The following is a 9,318-nucleotide window of genomic DNA, read 5'->3' on the forward strand; positions in this document are numbered from 1 at the left end:
GAAAATGTTCTGAAGGGGTAGCAGTGCCTTAATCTTACAAAGAAAAACAGGAAAGGCCGAAGAAGTCATATGGCAGACCTGCATTCATTCTTTCTTTGTACCCACAGCGGCTTCTTTTTCATTAGGCTTGGCAAAACACCACAGAACCCATTAACTGGACTGTAAATTTGGGGGCTAAGTACCTTCATGTGGAAAAGATTGATTGGGAGGCATTCAGTAGAAGTCACATACTGTTTTTGTTAATAACACAGCTGTCTTTATCTTTTACATGTGCCAGAAATAAAACCACAGCTCAGGTGCACAGGGCCAGATCCTCAGCTGGTATAAAGTCATGCTTGCTTATATCCACTGATGGTCTGGTCCATGCTTTGCTTTCTCTTTTGCAGCAGAAGAAAGCAATGACTTCCATTAATACCGTATGCGTTTTCTTCTGTGGCATCCATTACTGACTACTGTGAGGAACAGGATAGTGATCTAAAATCCTTAAAAGACATTATGGCCTCATCCTCCACTAGCTGTGTACAAATGCTGAACTGAACACCCTTCAACTTTTATTTTTACCCAATATTTGATCTGTGCTGCGTGCCATGAAAATGTGTGGGTACCTATGTGGGTGTTACACGAAATTGTGTCAGCCTGGAAAGGGACAAATATTTTCCCTGGCAGATGCCGGTACTATATACATGGTTGAAAGCAGAACTGGTGGTAAACCTCCCCACTTTTAAATTGCACTGCTTAAAACAGTGCGGGGAGGGGGGGACTCTGAACACTGAGACTGTCACCTCGTGGGATTTCCTTCTACCTTTTCCTTGATAAGCTGCCCACTTTCTGCATCTCAATTTTCTTTTTAGTGTGTTTGCAGCATTGCACTTTGTTCAATAAGTGCATAATTACTGTGAGAGAATAATAATAACTTGATGAAGGAGGGTAGAAGATAAGTCAATGCCACCCACACTCGGAGGGATAGCCCACATAACCCAGGCAAAGAAACTATATGTTAGAAACAGATACAGGTGGCCAGACATCAGTGTGTTATAAGGCTGTACAGGCATAGGCAGAAATGGGCAGGTGCATTGCATGTCAGATGGGCAGTTGAACTACGTGGTAGTATCCTGAGCACCTGCCCTGCAATGGCACTATAAAAGATGTGACCGCAGCATCAGTGACTGGAACATAAGGATTTCCACCCACCTCCATTTATTTTTCCAGTTTTGGAAAAGAGTACAGGGTGATATTCAACCAAGAGTTGACCTATTCACTAAGTAGACCTATTGAAATTAATATTCATGAATTTCAGTGGGTCTGCTCTGAGTAATAGTTAGTTGAATACCACCCACAGTGCATCGTTTGTCTAAGACAGTGTTCTGCAAACTTGGTTCTCAAGCTGTTTTTAGACTACAGTTCCTATGATCCCTGACCACTGGGTCTGCTAGCTAGGGATGATGGGATTTGTAGTAAAAAAAAGAAAAGAAAAGCTGGCAAACCAAGTTTGGGAAACACTGGTCTCAGGTTTCCATTTTCCCCACCACATCAAGGAAGCTTCCTGCTTTATCTTGCAGTTCCATGACAGGGTAGAAATTCAACAGGTGCGTATTATTCTGGCCTGCAGATGCAGTGATGGGGAGAACATTCTTGTTGAATCTAATCATGATTAGACATGGCACGAAACCCTACCTAGCAAATTTTGTATCATTCCTTTATAAAGACATCCAGCCTCAGTTAGAAATAAAAAAATAAACAAGCAATAGGATGTCCACCTCCAAGGCCAATGTAGTGTTCTGTGTATATTCGTACCTTGGTTGTCGAACTTAATCCACTCTGGGAGTCCATTCAACTCCTGGAACTGTTAGAAAACCAAGGCGCAGCTTCCGATTGGCTGTAGGAGCTTCCTGCACTCAATCGGAATCCATGGTACCCGCATCGGACGTTCGGCTTCCAAAAAAACGTTCACAAACCAGAACACTCACTTCCGAGTTTGCGGTGTTCAGGAGCCGAAATGTACGAATACCAAGGCATTAGAGAACCAAGGTACGACTGTACAGTGGTACCTTGGGTTAAGTACTTACCGTATTTTTCGCTCTATAGGACACACTTTTTCCCTTCCAAAAATGAAGGGGAAATGTGTGTGCGTCCTATGGAGCGAATGCAGGCTTTCGCTGAAGCCTGGAGAGCGCCGACCCCTCTCGCTCTCCAGGCTTCAGGAAGCTCCCACCGGACTCCCAAGGCTTGCGGATAGCAGCCTGCTTCCCGAAGACCGGGGAGCGCTTCGCAGCGCACCCAGGGCTTCGGGCAGATATCCGCAAGCCTTGGGAGCCTGGCAGGAACTCCCCCCGGGCTCCCAAGGCTTGCGGATAGCAGCCTGTTCTGGGGGCTGGGGTCAGGGGAAGCTTGGGCTTCCCCCTCCCCAGCCCTGTGCCTGGGGGGGGAAATAAAATGTTTTTTCTTTATTTCCCCCCAAAAAAAAACCTAGGTGTGCCCTATGGGCCGGTGCGCGAAAAATATGGTAATTCGTTCCAGAGGTCCGTTCTTAACCTGAAACTGTTCTTAACCTGAAGCAAAGTTCTTAACCTGAAGCACTATTTCTGGATGAGCGGAGTCTGTAACCTGAAGCATATGTAACCTGAAGCATATGTAACCCGAGGTACCACTGTATTCATAAACCATGTGAACAAGATGGCAGTCTCAGAAACATCATCTCCATAACCCTAAATGGCCGTACAAATCACCTGATAAAACAGCCAGGAGCAAATAGCCACCGGTGGCCATGGGTGGAACGGTCTTGGGGCACTTTTGCCTTTGTGAAAGTATTCAGAGTCTGGCACATGCTCTGATGAGCCAATTTATCTTGGTAGACAAATTGCATCTGATTTTTCCATTGTGCTTATCCACCTGCAGTTTAAACCAATTTCAGTTTATTTGTCTGTGACTGTCAGGCATACAGAGGCAACAATACATTCGTGTGATATTAGCATAACCTGTTGGCAGATGCTTTTTGCAGTGCTGTGTGCCAACAAACATATTTTCTTCAACAAATCAGCTAAAGTAGTAGTCTGGGAAACTGTATGTTTATGACTGAGGAACCAATTTCTAAGATGCAAGTGGTCACATACTGCTTTGTTGAACTTAACTAGACCGTCAGTACACTTATTTAGAACATGCTCAGATAGGTAAATATTAACTGGTTAAAAGCTTGCATGAATTCCTTGCCAGTTTAGTGGACAGAATGAACACAGACCCTAGAAAATGGATTCAGAATGCTGCCTGGATATGAGCTTTCGGGTGAGCTTTAAGCAAGCCTCACAGCCTCAGTGTTCACCTATAAAATGGGAACAAGTATGAATTTTCATAATGAGATTATTACTAAGTACCCAAACCCTGGCCTATCCTGCCTATATCATCCAACAAGTCATCCTGCAAGTGAAATGAGAGTCAGAAGAGAGACTTGAGATGATGGTATATAAATACTTCTATAATTTATTGTATTTTTCCCCACCTTTCCCTTTGTTGCTTTTACTGCAGTGATGAAGTAAACTGCAGCTGCAAGACAGGGAGATTAAGGCTCACAGTCAATAGTGAACACTTATTATTCCCCATTGTCATTTGAATAAATAATATATTATATATAAAATAATATATCTGTTCCTAGGAGATGATCAGAGGAGTCTGGCTCATTTGAACAAATGGAGGTCTTCTAGTAGTTAAAAAGAGGGTAAACTGCAGTCCCAAAATATCAATTTTTTAAAAAATTGCCAGCCAATTTCTAGTAATGTCCCCACCCCAGTCTCAGAAAAGAAACAACAGATTGCGCACACACCAATTTTGGCATTAGAAGAGGCAGGAAAAAGAAAGGGGAAGTCTGTGGCCATAGAAGGGGAATCAAGAGGGAAAGTGATCTCCGTTGCTGTAGTCTCTCCATCATCTCCCTCTCGACTTCACCCCATCTTCTTCCTTTCACTCACCTCCCTCTTCTTCCATCCCCACCAGAATTACTCTTTAAAATATTTGTTCTCTGCTGTGTAATTATTACCATTGTCAGAAGCTATATACAGTAGGTCTCATGCTTTGATGACTCACCCATTCTGGAGGCACCATTCTCAACAGAGAGGACTTTTCAAATCCTCATTTGGCACCTAGTTTTTACTTGGCTGAACCTCTCTTATATAAACTGTGCAAAGATTAGGTGGTCGCCATCTCATCTGTCAGGAAACAGGCCCCAAATCATATCAAAGGAGCTGCTTAAGGTCCACTGATGGTGTACTCGTTCCCCTGAGATTTAGCAAAGAAAGGGCAAATTTCAATGCTAGGAGAAAGGAAATGGTTCTCAATAGGAATAAATCCATTCCCAGATTTATTCAAGATGAAATTGCATAAAAAGCAAAGCTGTTAAGAGACCTTTTATTATTGCTTTCTGTAGCAATGCTGAATGGCTACTTTCAAGGGGAAAAAACAGAGTTTGGCCCTTAGACATGCATACTTGGAAACCCATTTAGCTGTTCAAAATTGTCGTTCAGTGCGTACAACCTGCAAGTGGTCCAGAAATGCAAATAATCCTAGGAATCCTCATAAGTGATCTGAAATGGTGGGTGGGTGAGTATAATCCTCACTAAATAACACCCCCAACCTTACAGAAGCAGCTCAACACCATTCTGTGGTGCTTCAGAGGGCAAATCAAATTCTCCCTTTCTAGGTTCAATGAAATGACAGCAGGCCTCTGTGAAGAACTGGGTCTACCATGAATTATTACAAGGCAGTGTATATGTGTGTGTGCTAATTTAAATAGGGTAGCCATTTATGCATTGCCAAAAAGAGTACATGGCAACACAGATTTGCATAACATGTGCATGTACTAATTTGTATCTATAAATGCATTCAGAAAGAATCACTGTAATTTTAATAGAAATTCCGCACATCTCTCCATAGCAGGGAAGACTCAACAGACAGCCTGCGTGACAGCCTGCTCATTCTGCTGTCTAGATGCTCACTGCAGATGGGCAACAGCAAAGCCCCTCCCCTTCTTAGCACCCTTTGTCTTAAAAACAGGATTGGACCTTCAAAGTCCTTCAGACAGAGGGCTCCTTGAAATAGATGGCTGCCCTCTGTAGAGTAGGGCACCTGGTCACCCTAGATTTAAACACAGCAGTGACAGCAGGTAGGAGAGGGCTAAACCCTTCCTCACATACTCCCTTAAATTATTTTTAATGCCATTTTAATATGAATGGCACTCCGTCACTGTAAAGTCTACTGGGAAATGTAAAGTTGGAATTAAAGTCCACTGGGAGAAAAATGGACAGTAGCACAATTGTATGAATGTTTATTCAAAAATAAATCCCACTCTATCCCGAGGTATATGTTCATAGTACTGCATCCTGAAAACTGATTTTCAGTGGTACAGTATGGGTGGGGTGGGGTTTGATGTCTGGCTCAAGCCATGCTGGACTTTAAATGGTCCTACTCACAGTCCACACTGAATAGGGAATCAGCTAGTTGGGCTCTGCCACTTTCTGGTCAAACTGAGCCCAAGGATTGCGCATGACCACGGCTGGGATAATAAGAAGGCATATCTGGTGGTATCTTGTAGCACATAAAACTATTGGCCCCAGTTCTGTCACCTGACCGCATCAGACACTACATTTAATGTTCAGCGGAGGCAGCCATCCACTTTCCATGAATTGCTACCCAATTTGTCAGGGCAATGGCATAATCCATTCTGAGTTCCGTGGCCAAAAGTTAACCAGTGGGATTCAAGAGTCGGTCTCAAAGTATATGTGCATCCATCTATCTTACATCTGACGCAGTGCAAACAATTACAAGGAAAAAAACAGCATGGCGCCAGCCCTTTCCAGGCCTGTTAAAACAAGAATCTCTTCACCGGCTGGTGAAAGGATAAAAAGGAGGGAGCCAGTCTAACTTCTCTAGAGAGGGACTTCCAAAGTCTGGGAGCATCTGCCAAGAAGGCCAAATAATTTAATACAAGCAATTGCACTGTCATCATTCCTCTGCTATCAAATGTGTCCAACGTTTGGCCCCATAAAAAGCCCCAAGGTGTAGCTGATTCCTAAATCGACCTTCGTGATCAATAATTCTGTATTACAAGGGTTCTGTCTATGAAGCACTCTCACAGTACAGTCCTATATATGCAAAAGCCATTATTTCTAACCAGTACTTCATTGCTAGACTTGCCAGTTGTTGATCGTTCCAAATATATGCCATTACAATCTAGTCCATACATTTCCTGAATGGAAGGGACATGCATAAAACTTAACCCTGCCCCATCTAACATAGGAACTTCAGATACACTGAGATTGTAATTAAATTTATTTATGAAATGAGGTACAGCGTGGAAGCCGACAATTTTCCCTCTCAAGTCCAGGATAGTCTCTTATTTGTCTGAAGTGCAAGTTAAGAGTGATCAGGTTGTCAGCCACAAGTAGTAGTACAAACAACAACAACAACAACAACAACAACAACAACAACAACGTCTGCAGCAAAATATCAGTAGGGGTTTACACAGAGAATCACCGTGCCTCACTGTACTAGCTTTTAGCAAGGTGTGAAAGGTTATTCTCTGAGACCTCTTGTTTAGTTTTAAAGCACTGAATCCAAAGAATGAGAGGATCCTATCACTGATTAAGGCTTCCATCACATGCACACAAAGCAAAATAAATACATGCACAATGGTGTGCATGTGGAGATGGCTTACACACTCTTTTTCCCCTACATGTAAGTGATATTTATGTAGGAAAATTGTGTATACAAGGGGCCTTTGGCACAGTGGGCCCTAGATGCCATGTCTGGCCTCCCCTGCACAGGCAGTTCTTCTGTTTGCCCAACAATGAAGATGCTGTCCTTACTGTTTGCAAGAAGGGAAGCCTGAGAGGTGGCAGCTACTAACAAGGTGTGATTTCTCAGGGGCATAAGCCCAGCATGGCAGAAGTGGGCAATAAGACCTGCAGCATAACTTGGTGGAACGTTAGTTGTGCCCTTCTGCTCACTAAGTTGGAGGATCTTCAATGGCAGAGAAATTGCTGTGGAGTCAGGAGCAGCGGTGGCATCTACTTGCACTCAAGAGCCTGCCTTTCCTTGACATGGTGAAATAAGCAGACAGATACCCCATGTCTTCTCTAACACATACATTCTCCAATCGCCTGCAAATAATTTCGTCAGCAGTTAGTTTCAGCTCCTTTACATAACTGCTGTAGTTTGAGGCTACTTTCTGTAGCTGAGATCTGAGATTCAGTTCTACCGCTAAGATCAGCTTAATAGTCAATCAGTGGGTGACCTTGATAGGACACAACAAGGAGATGAGTGGTATCAATATAAACTGTGTCTGTCTGGCTATGCAATGACGGCATGCGGGGAGACAGAGAGGCGGGGGAGATGCTCGTGGCAGTTATAGTCCCAGAAAAAAACTTTGGCATGCGTTTTCTGAGAAAATTGGGGTTTCTCCTCCACCCCTCCAGAATCCTGTGAATCCCCTCAAAGACCTCATTCCAAATCCATCTGATTTGAGACCTCTCAAAAGTTTGAAAAACAGCTTGAAAGCAACAGTGAAGAAGGACTGCCCAAATAGACCACTCACAGGGTAAGAGAGATGGAGAAGTGGTACTTGTGAAGTTAGTTAAGAAAACATGCTCTGAAGCCCAATATACCACACAAGAGTACCCACGAAGTTATGCAAGCAAATGTTCTAGAGCAAAATGAGTAAACGTTATAAATAAAAACAGTTCAGAGTCTCGTGGCATTTTAAAGACTAGCAGATTTGTTGTAACATGAGCTTTCATAGATTACAACCCACAGGTAAGCCTTCGCTGGGATGAAAGCAGCCTGCACACAGGATTGCAGCCAAAAGTAAATTGTGTATGTGCCTGCATTGACAAAGATACAGATACAGATATCCCCCAGTTTTATGCAAACACACTGAGGGATAGAAAATGCATTAGCTCCAACTAGAATCAAATATTGTAATACACAACACCTACTAATGATCTCTTACCCGGTGTATGGTCAGCTTATTCCCATCTGAATTCTGCAAATCCAGTTAGCAGGGGAAAGGAAAAAAGAGGGAAATGCCTGCATCCCATCCACTTTGAGTTACATCCCCTGAAACTGTTCCCTCTCTTGGTCCATTTTGTATGGGTATGATTTCCAAGTAGCCCAGTACAGTTTTCTCTGATTTGATCTTTCTCCAACTTTCTTCACTGGTTTGTCAACCTGCTTCTTTGCTCTTCTTTGTTTCTGGACTTTTCTGATTTTAGCATGCTGTTCTGTGCAGTGTTCCCATCCTTAGATCTTCAGCTTAACCACCGGCTCTTGAAACAATACTTCTTTCTAGCTTCGCCTTTGTTTCTTATTTCTCTTGTCTTTTTTACACTCCTGCTGTTCCATTCATTCTTTCCCTTCAGGGTCTCTCTCCCCTCTATTTCTTCTGTTTGAATCGCTTGTTTCTACGTTCTCTGGTCGCTGTGCAGTCTGTAGCTAAGAAGTCAGTAACTCCGCTAGAATCCAACAGCCTTCAACTACTTTAACCCATCCCTGCATGTGATCTCAGAACCATGGATACACGCTGCAGATGCACTGATGGGGAAAGATAGGAGTGCAACCCAAAGCAATGGAAACATTAATAGGAGCACATGTGGCTGGCACTGCAGAGCCCCAGGCTTTTTTGCACAAAGTACCGTGGCTTGCAAAGGTTTGCTGTGTGTTCCAGAGTTTCATGCTCTCCCTAAGAGTTGCACCCTGAATCTGTTCCAGAGAAGCACAGATAAGTCCCTCAAATTCTACAACACGTCCAGAACTTCCTCCATAGTTGCCTTGTTGTGACTTCACCATCCAGGACCAAGTCAAGATGATTTGCTTCCTGTGGTGGAAAATCCAAATAGTCCTCCCTCTCCCATAATAAACTTGGGATGTTGTGTCAGTTTACTGTAAGTGTGTAAGAGCTGCTCAAGTGCATCTGTTGTTGTTTAGTCGTTTAGTCGTATTCGACTCTTCGTGACCCCATGGACCAGAGCACGCCAGGCACTCCTGTCTTCCACTGCCTCCCGCAGTTTGGTCAAACTCATGCTGGTAGCTGTCCAACCATCTCGTCCTCTGTCGTCCCCTTCTCCTTGTGCCCTCCATGTTTCCCATCATCAGGGTCTTTTCCAGGGAGTCTTCTCTTCTCATGAGGTGGCCAAAGTATTGGAGCCTCAGCTTCATGATCTGTCCTTCCAGTGAGTACTCAGGGTTGATTTCCTTAAGAATGGATAGGTTGGATCTTCTTGCAGTCCATGGGACTCTCAGGAGTCTCCTCCAGCACCATAATTCAAAAGCATCAAT

The 9,318-nt window shown here is 43.6% G+C and overlaps 1 protein-coding gene across 1 annotated transcript in view; it reads right to left on the reverse strand.

Moving 5' to 3' along the window:
* Nucleotides 1-8,556, reverse strand: part of KCNJ4 (potassium inwardly rectifying channel subfamily J member 4) — a 28,075-nt gene extending 19,519 nt beyond the window's left edge. The window contains exon 1 of the mRNA XM_079994588.1: nt 7,994-8,556. The gene's annotated coding sequence lies outside the window, so the exon portion shown is untranslated. The remainder of the gene's footprint in view (nt 1-7,993) is intronic.
* Between the last annotated feature and the right edge of the window lie 762 nt (nt 8,557-9,318).

The sequence above is a fragment of the Podarcis cretensis genome, assembly GCF_951804945.1.
Source record: "Podarcis cretensis genome assembly, chromosome: 10".
Taxonomy (NCBI): domain Eukaryota; kingdom Metazoa; phylum Chordata; class Lepidosauria; order Squamata; family Lacertidae; genus Podarcis; species Podarcis cretensis.